Source organism: Saccostrea cucullata, unplaced genomic scaffold, assembly GCF_032062105.1.
Source record: "Saccostrea cucullata isolate Sc308-1 unplaced genomic scaffold, CSIRO_AGI_Scuc_v1 ctg196, whole genome shotgun sequence".
Taxonomy (NCBI): domain Eukaryota; kingdom Metazoa; phylum Mollusca; class Bivalvia; order Ostreida; family Ostreidae; genus Saccostrea; species Saccostrea cuccullata.
The window spans coordinates 10,017-27,869 of NW_026933558.1; the positions used below are offsets into that span (position 1 = coordinate 10,017).

At 37.0% G+C, this 17,853-nt stretch overlaps 3 long non-coding RNA genes across 3 annotated transcripts; all 3 read left to right on the top strand.

The window, feature by feature from the left end:
* Window positions 1-9,825: 9,825 nt before the first annotated feature.
* LOC134238624 (uncharacterized) lies at window positions 9,826-12,275 on the top strand. Its single transcript, XR_009986056.1, has 4 exons — window positions 9,826-10,605; window positions 11,825-11,908; window positions 11,997-12,087; window positions 12,197-12,275. It is a non-coding gene; the product is annotated as an uncharacterized LOC134238624 (long non-coding RNA).
* Window positions 12,276-12,278: 3 nt separating this feature from the next.
* LOC134238625 (uncharacterized) lies at window positions 12,279-14,230 on the top strand. Its single transcript, XR_009986057.1, has 3 exons — window positions 12,279-12,397; window positions 12,626-12,733; window positions 14,102-14,230. It is a non-coding gene; the product is annotated as an uncharacterized LOC134238625 (long non-coding RNA).
* A 66-nt stretch (window positions 14,231-14,296) lies between these two features.
* LOC134238623 (uncharacterized) lies at window positions 14,297-16,240 on the top strand. Its single transcript, XR_009986055.1, has 3 exons — window positions 14,297-14,385; window positions 14,507-14,932; window positions 15,403-16,240. It is a non-coding gene; the product is annotated as an uncharacterized LOC134238623 (long non-coding RNA).
* Window positions 16,241-17,853: the final 1,613 nt, after the last annotated feature.

Sequence of the window (17,853 nt, forward strand, 5' to 3'; positions counted from 1 at the left end):
AGGTAATCAAACACACCCATATCAACAATCGCGCGGGCAATATCATCGGTCTCTTTTTCCCGAGAATTTTTAAAAGACTTCTCGCAGAATTAACAAGATTGTCAAATTTTAAATCATAATAGACCTTAAACGATGTTCAGTGAAAACAAATAATTAAAGTGAATCAAAAATAAGGGTAGAAGACAGCCAAAGGTGAGAAAAGCCAGGTTACAGGTGCTTTGTCACGATAATTACAGTAAAAACACTGCCACGCGCGATAACGGTCATTTAGAGGAGTAGGAAACCCTAATTACTGATGTACAAGTGCAATGAGTATTTTACGCTTTAAAACAGATTGTTTAATGCATTAATAAACAAGCTAAGAAATATTCAGAAATATACATCCGAGTAACCGAGTACTGATTTTAGTATTCGATAATCGGACGTTCGATCGAGTACCCGGTTAACCGGGTACTCGTTGACATCCCTAATTTTAATTATTTTTTTGCTCACCAATATGAAGTGGACAGGAATATTAGTAACACCCATGGGATCAGTGCAAGTGTTGGTGTCCCAGATGAAAGTTTTTGGAGCAGACTTCTTTTTAAGTACATCTATGCCCTAGCCCCTAAGGGATGCATGTAAGATGCTTCAAGTATGTTTCATTGTACCAACCAGGGTTTCAGAGACTGCAATTTCAGCTAATTTAAAAGAATGATCAGGTTAATGTTTTTGAAGCAGGTGTCATTTCCAAGTATTTTGACCAAACTTACAAGAATCGAACATGTACATTCAAAATAAAATACTAGTATATGGAAGTACACTACCAGGCTTGCCTCGGATGCTGAATCTGGCCTTTATTTTTAATATGAGTGACTAGGTTAAAAGTTTTTTGAGCTAGTCTCATTTCCAAGTAACTATAAGGCCTATTTTGACCAATCTTTCATGGATCCATTACCAGGCTTGCTTTAGATTCTGAATCCAACCTACATTTTATGGATGAGTGAAAGAGTCAAAATTTTTGGAGCAAGGAAATATTTGGAAATAGTCATTCTAATATAACTATTAACCTGTTGAATGATCACAATCAAATTAGAGATATTGATGAAGGTTATTCAAATGCAAATTTTTTTTTTTACCTTAAAGCTTTATTTTGAACTTGAACTTACCTCAACAAAGTCAAGATGTAGTTATGCTATACCCTGACACCAGCCTCAGGGTTAGCATTTGTGCCATAGTAGAGTTTTAGGAGCAAGTCCATGTTCTAGTAAGTATAAGTCGTACCTGGACCAAAATTGCATGGATGATGCATTTTGGAATGGACACTACCAGACTTGCTTCGGATTCTGGATCTGACCCACATTTTCCAGATGAGTGACCAGGTTAAGGTTTTTGGAGCAGGTCCATTCCCAAGAAACTGTAAGTCCTACCCGATCCAAACAAGCATGGATGATGCATCTAGGAATGGACCTACCAGACTTACTTCGGATGCTTGATCTGACCTACTTTTTCCAGATGAGTGATGAAATTATTCCCAACTCAGCTCTACCCTGACCAAACTTGCATGGATGATGCATCTAAAGATGGACATTTGAAACTTGCTTCGGATGCTGGATCTGACCTGCATTCTTCAAACGAGTGACCAGGTTCAAGTATTTGGAAAATGTCAATCTTCAATGAACTTTAAAACCTATTTAAACAGAATTTGCTTGAATATTGTTGTCAGGATAAATACTAACTGTTAAGGAAATATGATGTGAGATTTGCATTACTTAAACTGATAACATTCGTCGAGGTGAGCTTCATAATCTTTGATTATCTATGCTTTTAAATGAAGTTTCATGTGAAATGAGAGTGTCTCCCCTATGATGTGTCTGTTTTCTCTTTATAAGAGCGGAAGAAATTTGAGGCTGACCAGGATCCTGAAGTGAGGAGCAGTCCCTTTCCCATTTAACAGCATTCATGAGCAGAAAATGGGGTAAGATTCATACTTGACCTCTTTGTACCTTTTCCCAGTATTTTGGCTTTCCAATTGATGTTGGCTTTGTCAGGCTTTGACCTATTTTGAATTGACAGGAAGCAGAAATGCTGAGACAGTTCAGAAGAAACATCACCAGAAGCCACAGCAACAGCAAAGAATGCTTATATGGAAGTATTTTTGATTTTCTCCCTTCTTTCCCCTACCCCCTGGCCCCTGCTGACTCTAACATAACTAACCATCCCCTTCCTTTTCCCCCTCATTCGTCTTCCTGAATTCACTGTAATCGTTTTCTGATTTTTCAATGAATTGTGTTGTACTGATTTTATTAACTTGAATTTTTGTGATTTGTTGCACTGTTTTGAAGTTTTACTAACATTGTGCCAGTTTTATACTTTCAGGGTCTGGGAAGAGGAACAACGATGGAGGAGCAAGGTCGACCAACAGAGGAAGACGAGATGACGAGTCCATTTCCCATCTCTATACAGCAGCCAACATGGCCCAAAGTGGTAAGTAACTTTTCTTGATTTGTTGCATTCTTTTGAATTTTACTAACATTGTGCCAGTTTTATACTTTCAGGGACTCAGAAGAGGAACAACGATGGAGGAGCAGGGTCGACCAACAGAGGAAGACGAGATGACGAGTCCATTTCCCATCTCTATACAGCAACCAACATGGCCCAAAGTGGTAAGTAACTTTTCGTGATTTGTTGCATTCTTTTGAAGTTTTACTAACATTGTGCCAGTTTTATACTTTCAGGGTCTGGGAAGAGGAACAACGATGGAGGAGCAAGGTCGACCAACAGAGGAAGACGAGATGACGAGTCCATTTCCCATCTCTATACAGCAGCCAACATGGCCCAAAGTGGTAAGTAACTTTTCGTGATTTGTTGCATTCTTTTGAAATTTTACTAACATTGTGCCAGTTTTGTACTTTCAGGGACTCGGATGAGGAACAACGATGGAGGAGCAGGGTCGACCAAGAGAGGAAGACGAGATGACGAGTCCATTTCCCATCTCTATACAGCGGCCAACATGGCCCAAAGTGGTAAGTAACTTTTCGTGATTTGTTGCATTCTTTTGAAGTTTTACTAACATTGTGCCAGTTTTATACTTTCAGGGACTCGGAAGAGGAACAATGATGGAGGAGCAAGGTCGACCAACAGAGGAAGACGAGATGACGAGTCCATTTCCCATCTCTATACAGCAGCCAACATGGCCCAAAGTGGTAAGTAACTTTTCATGATTTGTTGCATTCTTTTGAAGTTTTACTAACATTGTGCCAGTTTTATACTTTCAGGGACTGGGAAGAGGAACAACGATGCAGGAGCAAGGTCGACCAACAGAGGAAGACGAGATGACGAGTCCATTTCCCATCTCTATACAGCAGCCAACATGGCCAAAAGTGGTAAGTAACTTTTCGTGATTTGTTGCATTCTTTGAAGTTTTACTAACATTGTGCCAGTTTTATACTTTCAGGGTCTGGGAAGAGGAACAACGATGGAGGAGCAAGGTCGACCAACAGAGGAAGACGAGATGACGAGTCCATTTCCCATCTCTATACAGCAGCCAACATGGCCCAAAGTGGTAAGTAACTTTTCTTGATTTGTTGCATTCTTTTGAATTTTACTAACATTGTGCCAGTTTTGTACTTTCAGGGACTCGAAAGAGGAACAACGATGGAGGAGCAGGGTCAACCAACAGAGGAAGACGAGATGACGAGTCCATTTCCCATCTCTATACAGCAGCCAACATGGCCCAAAGTGGTAAGTAACTTTTCGTGATTTGTTGCATTCTTTTGAAGTTTTACTAACATTGTGCCAGTTTTATACTTTCAGGGTCTGGGAAGAGGAACAACGATGGAGGAGCAAGGTCGACCAACAGAGGAAGACGAGATGACGAGTCCATTTCCCATCTCTATACAGCAGCCAACATGGCCCAAAGTGGTAAGTAACTTTTCGTGATTTGTTGCATTCTTTTGAAGTTTTACTAACATAGTGCCAGTTTTATACTTTAAGGGACTCGGAAGACGAACAACGATGGAGGAGCAGGGTCAACCAACAGAGGAAGACGAGATGACGAGTCCATTTCCCATCTCTATACAGCAGCCAACATGGCCCAAAGTGGTAAGTAACTTTTCGTGATTTGTTGCATTCTTTTGAAGTTTTACTAACATTGTGCCAGTTTTGTACTTTCAGGGACTCGGATGAGGAACAACGATGGAGGAGCAGGGTCGACCAAGAGAGGAAGACGAGATGACGAGTCCATTTCCCATCTCTATACAGCATCCAACATGGCCCAAAGTGGTAAGTAACTTTTCATGATTTGTTGCATTCTTTTGAAGTTTTACTAACATTGTGCCAGTTTTATACTTTCAGGGACTGGGAAGAGGAACAACGATGGAGGAGCAAGGTCGACCAACAGAGGAAGACGAGATGACGAGTCCATTTCCCATCTCTATACAGCAACCAACATGGCCCAAAGTGGTAAGTAACTTTTCGTGATTTGTTGCATTCTTTTGAAATTTTACTAACATAGTGCCAGTTTTATACTTTCAGGGACTCGGAAGAGGAACAATGATGGAGGAGCAAGGTCGACCAACAGGGGAAGATGAGATGACGAGTCCATTTCCCATCTCTATACAGCAGCCAACATGGCCCAAAGTGGTAAGTAACTTTTCGTGATTTGTTGCATTCTTTTGAAGTTTTACTAACATAGTGCCAGTTTTATACTTTAAGGGACTCGGAAGACGAACAACGATGGAGGAGCAGGGTCAACCAACAGAGGAAGACGAGATGACGAGTCCATTTCCCATCTCTATACAGCAGCCAACATGGCCCAAAGTGGTAAGTAACTTTTCGTGATTTGTTGCATTCTTTTGAAATTTTACTAACATTGTGCCAGTTTTATACTTTCAGGGACTCGGAAGAGGAACAACGATGGAGGAGCAGGGTCGACCAACAGGGGAAGACGAGATGACGAGTCCATTTCCCATCTCTATACAGCATCCAACATGGCCCAAAGTGGTAAGTAACTTTTCATGATTTGTTGCATTCTTTTGAAGTTTTACTATTATTGTGCCAGTTTTATACTTTCAGGGACTGGGAAGAGGAACAACGATGCAGGAGCAAGGTCGACCAACAGAGGAAGACGAGATGACGAGTCCATTTCCCATCTCTATACAGCAACCAACATGGCCCAAAGTGGTAAGTAACTTTTCGTGATTTGTTGCATTCTTTTGAAATTTTACTAACATTGTGCCAGTTTTGTACTTTCAGGGACTCGGATGAGGAACAACGATGGAGGAGCAGGGTCGACCAAGAGAGGAAGACGAGATGACGAGTCCATTTCCCATCTCTATACAGCATCCAACATGGCCCAAAGTGGTAAGTAACTTTTCATGATTTGTTGCATTCTTTTGAAGTTTTACTAACATTGTGCCAGTTTTATACTTTCAGGGACTGGGAAGAGGAACAACGATGCAGGAGCAAGGTCGACCAACAGAGGAAGACGAGATGACGAGTCCATTTCCCATCTCTATACAGCAACCAACATGGCCCAAAGTGGTAAGTAACTTTTCGTGATTTGTTGCATTCTTTTGAAATTTTACTAACATAGTGCCAGTTTTATACTTTCAGGGACTCGGAAGAGGAACAACGATGGAGGAGCAGGGTCGACCAACAGGGGAAGACGAGATGACGAGTCCATTTCCCATCTCTATACAGCAGCCAACATGGCCCAAAGTGGTAAGTAACTTTTCTTGATTTGTTGCATTCTTTTGAAGTTTTACTAACATTGTGCCAGTTTTATACTTTCAGGGACTGGGAAGACGAACAACGATGGAGGAGCAGGGTCGACCAACAGAGGAAGACGAGATGACGAGTCCATTTCCCATCTCTATACAGCAGCCAACATGGCCCAAAGTGGTAAGTAACTTTTCGTGATTTGTTGCATTCTTTTGAAGTTTTACTAACATTGTGCCAGTTTTATACTTTCAGGGACTGGGAAGAGGAACAACGATGGAGGAGCAGGGTCGACCAAGAGAGGAAGACGAGATGACGAGTCCATTTCCCATCTCTATGCAGCAACCAATGTGGCTCAAGGTTATAAGTAACAAATTGATTATTCAAATGAAGTTTGTCATTTGTTAGGGAATGTGAGTGATTCTCCATTGATGTGTTTGTTTTCTCTTTTTAAGCAGAAGAAATTTGAGGCTGACCAGGATCCTGAAGTGAAGAGCAGTCCCTCTCCCATTTAACAGCGTTCATGAGCAGAAAGTGCGATAAGATTCATACTTGACCTCTGAGCACCTTTTCCCAATATTATGGCTTTCCAATTGATGTTGGCTTTTTCAGGCTTTGACCTCTTGAGTTTGAATTGACAGGAAGCAGAGATAGCTACCTCTGAAGGTCAGTCTGGAGTGTTTTCTGCTGCATTCAGAAAGTATGGGGTGTATAGTAGTTGTAAGTAGCGTTACAAAGGTGTTTCTTAGTCTTAGGTTTAGTTTGTGTAGTATTTCCGGTATGTGCAGTTGTGTTGTAGTTTGAGTTAGTAAGTAGGCTTTAGTTGATAGTTAGACAGCTTAGAGGAGTGTAGGTTACTATTGTAATTAAGGTATTTGTTAGTTAGTGCATGATTAGTGCTTGTGGTGGATAGGTTTGCATGATTAACACCCTAACAAGCAGGGTTCTCCATGAGCTGTTTTACTGTGTTGGTCCCGACACAGAAAAATGTTCTCCGACACAGTAAAGATTCAAATTTTATCTGTGCGACACATTAAAAATTTTGCTGACACAGTAAGATCTGTGATAATAAAAAAAAATTGAAACATACAAATTCTCTCTATCTGAAACATAATTGATCAAACAATTTTACCATCTTTCAATTCTATACGATATCTAGATCACTTAATTATGCTTTCACCTTGCATAATCAATTATTTCCTAGACCCTCAATGGACTTGACGCATGAAGGAACAAAGACAAAAAATTGGATTTCAAACTTCCATGTAACGCTTAATTGGTACTAGTAGTTGCAATTAAAGTACATTGGATTATTTTTAAAAATATATAAGTAGTTCAACTTTATAGACAAGAATTTCCTCTGCATTTCACAACATGAGCTAATATGTTAGATCATACTATTTTTGTAACGAATTGGTGATTTTTTTTTTTTTTAAATTGTGTGCATGTATTCTTAAGTAATTATAATGAATAGTGAGTCAGTTGCAAAGAGCCATAGCGCATTTGATAGTCACTTTCGCCTACTCTAATAGTGATTTTTTAAATACTTTGTTTAACCAAAATTTTGTCATACAATGTTAGTTTATACATGCCTCAAAGCAACCCACACAAAAATAATACTCAATTATTAATATATCCCTCCTATGATAGTTATAAAAATCGTTCAGTTTATATGGAGAATATGGTAAATACTGAGGTACCCCCCTAAACAATGACAAACTGTAGGAAAAGACCACCCTTAACCAGAAAAACAACTTCTGAATAATTTTATTTGGATATGACTGCACTTCTTTACGTTTAGATAATTTTGGTTAAAGGTGGTCTTCATATTGAAAATGATGAAAAAATGTATTTAATTTTTCTTCTAAAACTATTTCAAAATTCAACAATCTGTCTTAATTTTATCTATTTGATTATCAAGACGTCGTGGCGTAGTGGTATAATTGCTGGATAGAAGACATAATGATCGTGAGTTCGAGTCTCACAGTGCGTGTTAGTTATCTATGATTTTATTTTTTTTTCTCTGTGTGCATTTTCCTATGTTTTCTATAATTATTTTATAATACATATATAAATAATTTTTAAAAGAGATATATAATACAACATTACACATTGAAAGCATCTTGGGGAAAAACAGTCTTAAACTATTTTAATGACCTAAATTCATAGCTGCTTTTCTGTTTTATTTTTTTTTCAAACAATATATCTTTCAAACAATCTTGTTTAGAATAAGAGTATTGGACAAGTAAAATTGCTGTCATGCAACAAACTTGCAACTGTGAAAATATAACACTGTTTCACAAATGATTACGTACATGTAGTTTGATTTTGAATTGAAGAGGTACATGTATCTATAAATAGAAACAGGTGATTTCCTTTTAAATACTTGAGTAGGCCGAGTTGTCGGTAAGGCAGCTATGGCTCTTTGATCGCTAAAATACCGTGAAATTTTAGTGCTTTGCATAAACTATGCAATATAGTAAAATTTCAAACAATGGAGAACCCTGAACAAGTAACAAGCTACTAAAACTACTAACGTCTGCTAAATGTTGTGTGACGTGTCTAGTGTGTTGGTGTTAGTGTCTGTGTGCTTGTCACCTCTCGCTTTCAGCCATCACCGCTGGCTAGCAGCAATGCGAAAAGGGGGAAGAAATTCTAATGTCTTCCCCTGCCAGTACATAGCCTCTCCACAACAAGTCCTATGCGATGCCTCCATGTGGAAGCAGACGGATACTGGGTGTCATTTTGTCCCAGGCTAAGTTCGCAAGGGCGCACGGGAAGATGAGTCTCAAAAGCATTGGTAAACATCTCATACAGTCAGGGGCATGATGGAATCAAGTTATTTTTTTAAATAACTTGTTTAGGTTACTTCACTTATTTATTACTAAACAAAAAAGTAACTCATTTGAGTTAATGCTTAAAAAAGTAGAATGCATATCAGTTTTGTAAAAAAAAAATATTCATATTTTGAGTTTGCTACTGATTAAGATGACTTAAGGCTAAGAAAGTTGTAAATATACTGTAGATCACTAAATTTTCGCGACACCTTATTTTCGCGACATAGTCATTGTCTCTTGATTAGCGAGACAAAATTTTCACGAATCGTGGTTACTGTTCTATGTAATCTTAAGGAATACTATTATGCGCGAGAATGAAAATTTCGCGTGCTCACTGTCTCGCGTAACTACGCGAAAATAAAGTTCTCGCGAATAAAAAGTGATTTACAGTATGTACTTCTTTTAATAGACTCCACAGATTAATATCTCCTGAGAAGATACAATGATATTAAAAAAAATAATATGATATTTTCAAGGAAAAATAATTCCATTTCATTAACATTTCAGAAGTCAATTACACATCTTCCACCAATTTTGCCAACATTGAGACTAATTTTCCTAAAATCTATGGATATTACTCTACAGTCTCTGTGTCTTACATTTTTTGTGCAAAGCTGTACAATTTTGTGCAAGAGTTTTAAAGTGAGGTGGGTTAAGGATGAAATAATTGAAATGAGTTATAATTTGTAGGATTTCAATGTGTTAATTCTGAAAGATTGATTACTTTTACTGTCATTAGCGTTTTCCATCTACTTGATAACCCAAGCACAGCATGAATAAATCTATTCAGATGCCAGTAGGTTTACAATAAAGAGTAGTAAAGTATCAGTAACAGGAATAAGTTACTGAAGAAAAGCATAATCAGGGAAATATAAACCAAAATGTTGACATTTAATAACTGAAACAGATTATTTAAAAAATAACTTGTTTCCATGATGCCCTTGACTGTCATATAGGATCTCTCCTGATCACAAACGCAATTTAGTAGTAGAATCAATTGATATAAGTGCTGGTTTTTAAAAGAAGTGAACCTTTGTTCATTTTATGTCTTTGTCATCTTTTTAGCTCACCTGAGCCAAAGGCTAAAGTGAGCTTTTCTGATCACATTTTGTCCGTCGTCTGTCCGTCCGTCCATCTGTAAACTTTTCACATTTTAGACTTTTTCTCAAGAACCACTGGGCCAATTTTGACCAAACTTGGTACCAAGCATTCTTGGGTGAAGGGAAATTTAAATTGTTAAAATGAAGGGCCAAGTCCCCTCCGAAGGGGAGATAATCAAGAAAAGACAAAACTAGGGTGGGGTCATTAAAAAATCTTCTCAAGAACCACTGGGCCACAAAAGCTGAAACTTCTGTGGAAGCATCCTGGGGTAGTGTAGATTTTAAATTGTTCAAATCATGACCCCCAGCGGTTGGGCGGGGCCACAATGAGGAATCAAATTTTTACATAGAAATATATAGAAAAAATCTTTGAAAATCCTCTGCTCAAGAACCACTGGGCCAGAAAAGCTGAAACTTGTGTGGAAGCATCCTGGGGTAGTGTAGATTCTAAATTGTTCAAATCATGACCACCGGGGGTAGGGCGGGGCCACAATGGGGAATCAAAGTTTTACATAGAAATATATAGGAAAAATCTTTGAAAATCTTCTTCTTAAGAACCACTGGGCCAGAAAAGCTGAAACTTATGTGGAAGCATCCTGGGGTAGTGTAGATTTCAAATTGTCTAAATTTTGATCAGTGGGGTAGGGTGGGGTCACAATATGTGTTACAAGGGGGAAATCTGGTAAAGAACAGAATGGTCAAAGCTTCTCAGGTGAGCGATGTGGCCCATGGGCCTCTTGTTTGTAAAATTTCACATTTTCATCTTTGGTCAAATTCAACGAAACTTGGCAAAGAGTAGCCTTGGATAAATGCCATTATGGGATTTAAGTTTATTCAAATGAAGGCCCACTCCCTCTTCAAATGGAAGATTACTACAAATTAGAGAAAAATTAAGGACATCTTTTAAAAATCTTCTTTTCAAGAACCACTGAGACAGGAAAGAGACACTTATGTGGCATCATCCTCAGGTAGTGTAGATTCAAAATTAGTCAAATCAAGACCCTATGTTGGTGTCAGAATAGGGGATCAAAAATATATATAATACTTTAGATTCCTTATTTTTCGCGACTAATTATCGCGAATAGGCTTTTCACCGTCAAATCATAAGAATAATAATTCGCAAATGCATGGTTGGTTAAGAGATTTTACATAGATTTCAGCGCCATAAAAATAAAGGCGAGTAAATTAATTTTGTGTGTGGTGCTTCTCACGAAATTACGCGAAAATTAATTCCACACACATATTTAGGAATCTACAGTATGTAGGGATATACTTTTTTTTTCTCAAGCCACAGTTAGTTATATTGATAGCAAATCATCCTTTTTGGTAGTGAAGATTTCATTTTGTTCAAATCATGCCTACCAGGAAAAGGTTTGGGCCACATTGGACAATCAAAGTTTTACATTGGATTATATTGGAAATATTTTTAGAAATCTTCTCAGAAACAAATATGTCATGACTGGTGATATGTATACGGTAGCATCTTCATGTAGTGTAGATTTAAGTTTGTTCATATCATGACTCCTAGGTGTAGGGCAGGGCCCCAATGGTGGATCAAAATGGACAGGGGAATACTGTAAATCACTTTTTATTCGCAAAAACTTTATTTTCACATTATTATGCGAGACGGTATGGTCGCGAAAATTTGATTCTCGCGTATAATATAATTCCTTAAGATTATATACAGCAATGACCACAATTTTGAAAATTTTGTCATTGACTATCTCGCGAAAATAAGGTGTCGCTAAAATTAAGTGATTTACAGTATATAGGAAACGTCTTCTCAATAATACCAAAGCCATATATAGTCATATTGATATGGAAGCATCCTTAGGTATATATAGTGTAGATTCAAATTTGTCCAAATCTTGATTCCAGGGGGCAGGGAGGGGCATCAATGGGGATAAAATTTTAACAAAGGAATATAAAGGAAAAAGTTTTATGTTCAAGAACAGCTAAGCCATTGTTATTGATATGAAAATGTCTCCAGGTAGTTATTCAAGCCCCCTTCTCCTCTTCCTAAATTTTATACTTTTCAATACTGGACTAATTTGTCATTTACTAGCCAATATGCTTAGGTGAGCATATTGCCCATTGGCCACTAGTTTATTTTAGAAATCTTCTCACTTGGTATGAAGTGCAAGTGATCCTCTTTTGGTGTCTGTTTATTTTTATCTTTTTTAAAAGAGGAATACTTTTAAGGCTGAACAGGATCCTGAAGTGAGGAGGACTTCCTCTCTCATTGAACTGCATACAGCAGCAGAAAGCAGGGTAAGATTCAGATTTTACTTCTTGTATCTTTGCTTGCCTATTGATGTTGGCTGTACCAAGCTTTAACATCTGGACCTTCAATTGACAGATTTCAGTTCCCTTTGATTCAGAAGAGGAACAACAATGGAGGACCAAGGTCATTAATATAAGAAGAGTCTATTCCTGTCTGTGTTTTGCAGGTATTATGTTTCAAAAGTGGTAAGCAACAAGCTGCTTTTTCCTGAAGCATCTCATTTGGTATGAAGTGCAAGTGTTTCCCCTTTTGTGTCTCTATTTTATCTTTTTAAGCAGAAGAAAGTTAAGACTGACCAGGAATTCTAAGTGAGGAAGAGTCCCTTTCCCATTCCGCTGCAGCCATGAGGAGAAGAATTAGACTTTACTTCTTTTTCACCTATGGAACTTCGAGAATACTTGTAAGAATCAGACTTTACTTCTTTTTCACCTATGGAACTTCATCATGACCCACTTTAACAGGCAGGAGTCTTACAAGTATTTTTTATTTAATTATTTCTGACATATCTTTGACCTCCCTACTCTAAAGTAACTATGTTTTCCTCTCCTTGCCCCAATATTCCACCTTATTCCTAGCTATCATAACCTTATTGTCTTTATTTGCTTTTTGATTTTCAAGCTAATAATGTTGTAATGATTATGTTCATTTGAATTTCTGTGATTATTACATAGCTTTGTATTATTGCTTATCTTCTCTCCATCAAGTATTTTCAAGGAATTTGACAAGGGAAGAGGACCAGTGCTGACCAGTGAAGAAAAAGAAGAGTCTATTGCCAAGCTTTGTACAGCAGCCAATATCTGATTAAGGAGTGGGTAAAAAGATTTATTTTTTGCAATTTACAAATTTTCTTTATACACTTATCAAATCATAGGTCCAGGGGGATTTACTTCTGCTGCACAACAGCAAGACTGTGTTGCGATAATAGTAGGGCATCCCGAGGATGTGTTGTTTCAAATTACGTTACATCATGATCCCTTTGGACTAGGATTAGTAAAAAAAATATGAATTAAGAATTTTTCTTTTGATGACAAAGTCAAGGTGACTCAGGTGAACATTTTGGCACAAGGTATTTTTGTTTGGGGGGTATATAGGAATTTTTTTCTGTGCAATTGTGTCCGGTCCATATCTTTCTTACAGAGGGACATTAGAATCTACTACTCCACACTAAGATTGTTCATAACCTAAATTTGGGGAAGTTCAAGGTCACTGGAAGAAAAATTTCATAATTCGTGTCTGGTCCATATCTTTCTTATGGATAAACTCTGTTCTAATTTCACACAAAGATTGCCCATGACCCAAGGATGTGTCATGACCTTGACCCAAGGTCATTTGAAGTTCAAGGTCACTGGGAGAAAAATCAAAATTCATGTTTGACACATATCACTTGGTAGGTTCTCAGTTCATACAAAGATTGCCCATGACCCAAGGGTGTGTCATGACCTTGACCCAAGGTCATTTGGGGAAGTTCAAGGTCACTGGAAGAAAAATTTCATAAATTGTGTCCGGTCTCTATCTTTCTTATGGATAAACTTGGTAGGTTTTCATTTCACATAAAGATTACCCATGACCCAAGGGTGTGTCATGACCTTGACCCAAGGTCATTTGGAGAAGTTCAAGGTCACTGGTAGAAAAATTTAATAATTCGTGTCCGGTCCATATCTTTCTTAAGGATAAACTTGGTAGGTTCTCATTTCATACAAAGATTGCCCATGACCCAAGGGTGTGTCATGACCTTGACCCAAGGTCATTTGGGGAAGTTCAAGGTCACTGGAAGAAAAATTTCATGTCTATATCTTTCTTATGGATAAACTTGGTAGGTTTTCATTTCACATTAAGATTGCCCATGACCCAAGGGTGTGTCATGACCTTGACCCAAGGTCATTTGGAGAAGTTCAAGGTCACTGGTAGAAAAATTTAATACGTGTCCGGTCCATATCTTTATTAAGGATAAACTTGGTAGGTTTTCATTTCACACAAAGATTGCCCATGACCTATGGGTGTGTCATGACCTTGACCCAAGGTCATTTGGGAAGTTCAAGGTCAATGGAAGAAAAATTTTATAAGTCGTGTGTGATACATATCTTTATTATGCAAAAACTTACTTCTGAAAAACCCAGCGGGGGGTATTTTGTCCCAATTGGACAGTTCTAGTTGTTCATGTTTTTTTCGTTATCAAGTAGAAGATGAGACTGATCTTAATCAGTTAACAAGAATGTGGAAAGTAAGGACTTACTACTGTCTAACCTAAACATTGATGGTTAGTCAGATCAGATGCATGTAAAGCTCTAGACCTTGCATTATGTGAATTAGAGGAGATTCTGACTCTCTCGATCATTGCTTGGATTCTTAGTGTCTTTTTGTTAATAGGCAGGCGGTTATGCTGGCATTGATCCTGTTTCCAGAAGCAGATCAACATTATTCCTCAAGACTCCAAAGAGATCAACTATGGGACCTGAAAATAAAGGTAAGACACATGTACAAGCTCTGCAAAATCCTTCTACTCTGTAAAAATATGTTAGCTATTTTTCATTTATTAAGATTTTATTAATATTTATGTTGAGTCCTTGTGATTTCTTTTTTTACAGGCAGACTGCCATCAATTTCATGTTTCTTTGATAGCAGACAAATATGCTTCAACAATAGTGCAGAGAGTAATTTAAGGTTTGGACTGCAAGTGATGGACACACTAAAAAACTCAACTCAAAGAATTCAATGGATAGTGCTGAGTACATTATTATATATCTACAAAGTGATGGGCACACTAAATAGCTTTACTGACAGAATTCAATGGACCGTGCTGAGTACATTGTTATCTACAAAGTGATGTACACACTAAATAGCTTAACTCACAGAATCCAATGGACAGAGCTGAGTATGTACTGATATCTACAAAGTGATGGACACAGTAAACAGCTTAATTAATTCTCAGGATTCAGTGTACCATGCTGAGTACATAACTCATTAAGGATAACTCATGATCATATGACATCCACAGCAGATCACTCAAAGTTGTGATACTATATTACTTTTCATATATACTACGTTATTTTTTCTGAATGTTTTTTTTTTTTTGTATCTGTATATTATTTTTTTTTAATTTAAAAAAGTTAAAGATTGGATTTTTAAGCAAAAATATCAAGAGAGGTAAATCAGTGCTTGTCTGAATATCTAAGCTTAAGAGAAAGGGAGGTAATTTTTTTATTGTGAATCCTTGTCCAGAGCTTATGCTTTCTCCCCTTGGTCCAATGTGGCTAATACTTCTCTCACAGAGTGCCACTGGTCAATGGATGTGTAGTGACCTTGAACAAAGTTTCTAGGCCAAGAGTCAAGGTTAAAACCCCTTTCAGCTACTTTATATTTTTATGTTCATTGCTGAAAGTGGAACCCTTTGAGATGGCCACCATCTCAATGATATCTAATTTTAGTTTGAAAATTGCTAGAAAAGATAAAGTGATCTCATTGTAACATTATTATTTTTTAGTGTTTTAGACTTTTAGATTATAAATAAATATAACAATATGCAAAATCTAAATTCTTTTATATTTTCTCTCCTTTGATTTAAATGGCAGACCTTGCAGTTTTTAGCTCATATGAGATTTTCTGATCACCTGTTGTCTGTCGTCCATCCGTCTGACTGTCCATTCATCTGTAAACTTTTCACATTTTCAGCTTATTCTTGAGAACCATTGGGCCAATTTTGACCAAACTTAGTACAAAACATCCTTGGGTAGTGGGAGTTTAAATTATAAAAATAAAGTCCCCTTCCGAGGGGAAATTGTCAAGAATATACAAAAATAGGGTGGGGTCATAAAAAAATCTTCTCAATAACCACTGGGCCAGAAAAGCTAAACTTCTGTGGAAGCATCCTGGGGTAGTGTTACTAGTGTAGATTCTAAGTTGCTTGGATCATGACCCCTGGGGATCGAGAAAGGTCAAGATAGGTATTAGGGGGAAATCTGTTTAATAATATAATGGCCAAGGTTACTCAGGTGAGTGATGTGGCCCATGGGCTTCTTGCTTATCTAATTTAGTTTTATCTTTGTATGCAACACTTTTTCCTTCTTTTAGTTGTTACTGAGGTTCTAAGTAATTTAAGTTTTTTATGAAATATTTTTCCTTGTCAAGTTCTATAAGCATGTTCTACTTCATACACAAGTAGTATATGAAGATTTTGTAGATGTTTCATATTTTTTCAATTTTTCTTGAAAAGCCTAACTGATGTACATGTAATTGTAAAAACTGTGTTTGTCCCTTGTGATACATGATTAATTTATGTCAGTTTGAATTTATCATATATATTAAAATACACTATTATACAGTCTGTTTGTCATGGAATTAAACTTGTTGAGTTTTTATTCCACCTCTATAATTGAAGATTTGGGGGCATATTTTGATAAACTGTTGGTCTGTTTATGTGTCTCCAAATTTACTAATTTTTACTACCCATGGCCATTCCTTTTGAACTTTTTTTAACCTTTAAGTTAGACTTTGACCTACTTTGGTAAAACAAAATGATGTGAATGATTAGTGCTAGGGCTTTCATATTTCAAATGTATATTCCTTGTAATGAAACTTCTCTTTTTACCCCAAACAAAGGAAGTTTTAGGGATATATAGGAATCACATTGTCTGTGAATGTAATTTTGTCTAGGCTCTAACTTTGATATATGGAAACATTGGAAGCTTATACTTGTTATAGAGCTTGCTTGTAATGACCCGACAGTGAGTCCTGATCTGACACAAGGTCATTCCTGCAAGTTCAAGGTCACTGGCCTAAAAGTATGAAATTTTTGTCTGGATCATAACTTTGTAGAAAGAATCACTGGAAGTTCAAACCTGGTACAGGGATTGCTTATGACCCAAAAATGTGTCATGATCTTATCCAGTCATTCCATTTAGTTCAAGGTTACTAGTAGAAAAAAGGTATGACATAACTTGACTTTGTAATGGAGAGTCAGTGGAAGCTCATACTCGGTACAGATATTGCTTATGATCAAAGAATATGCCTTGACCTTTATCCAAGGTCATTTTGGCGATTTCAAGGTCACTGGTAGAGAAAAGAAAAAAAATGTCTCGGCTAAAACTTTATTTGGAAAAGAATTGGTACAGGTATTGTTTTTGAAATACATATGTAATGTAGTTCTTAAGACCATTATTGATAAATACTGTAAAACCAAAGAGGGCCGAGTGTATACATGCTTTGTTGACTTTCAAAAAGCATTTGACACAGTTATCCACACAGGAATCAAAATTAAACTGCTTAAAATAGGGGTAGGAACAAAATTCTATGAGGTTATTAAAACAATGTATGCACTAAGCAAATCTTGTGTCCGCCTGGACAGTAATATCACATATTTTTTCCAAATAAAAGTAGGTGTAAAGCAAGGTGATAATCTCAGCCCTAACTTATTTAAAATATTTATTAATGATCTCCCAGAGTATCTTAACTCAACTCCTGATCCTGTTATTTTAAACTCACACCCCCTTCATTGTTTGATGTATGCTGATGACATTGTTTTATTGTCATCCTCAGCTAATGGTTTACAGCAAAAATTAAATATCTTACAGAGTTATTGCAAGGACTGGTGTTTAAATATTAATACATGTACTTGAAAAACAAAGATCCTTATTTTTAACAAAGCGGGCAGGTTATTAAAATTAAAATTCTTCTTTGCCGATGTTGAAATTGAATGTGTGTCCAACTACAAATACCTTGGGGTCTCATTTTGCACCTCTGGTTCATTTTCCCTCGCACAAAAACAACTTTATCAAAAAGCTCTAAAAGCATTTTTCAAACTCAAAAAAGACATAATTTCATTAAACCCTGATATTAAAACCATTGTTCATATATTGGACCACACCATCAAACCAATAATGTTATACTCCTCTGAAATCTGGGGTTGCTTTAATCCATTTACTAAGAAATTCGCAGA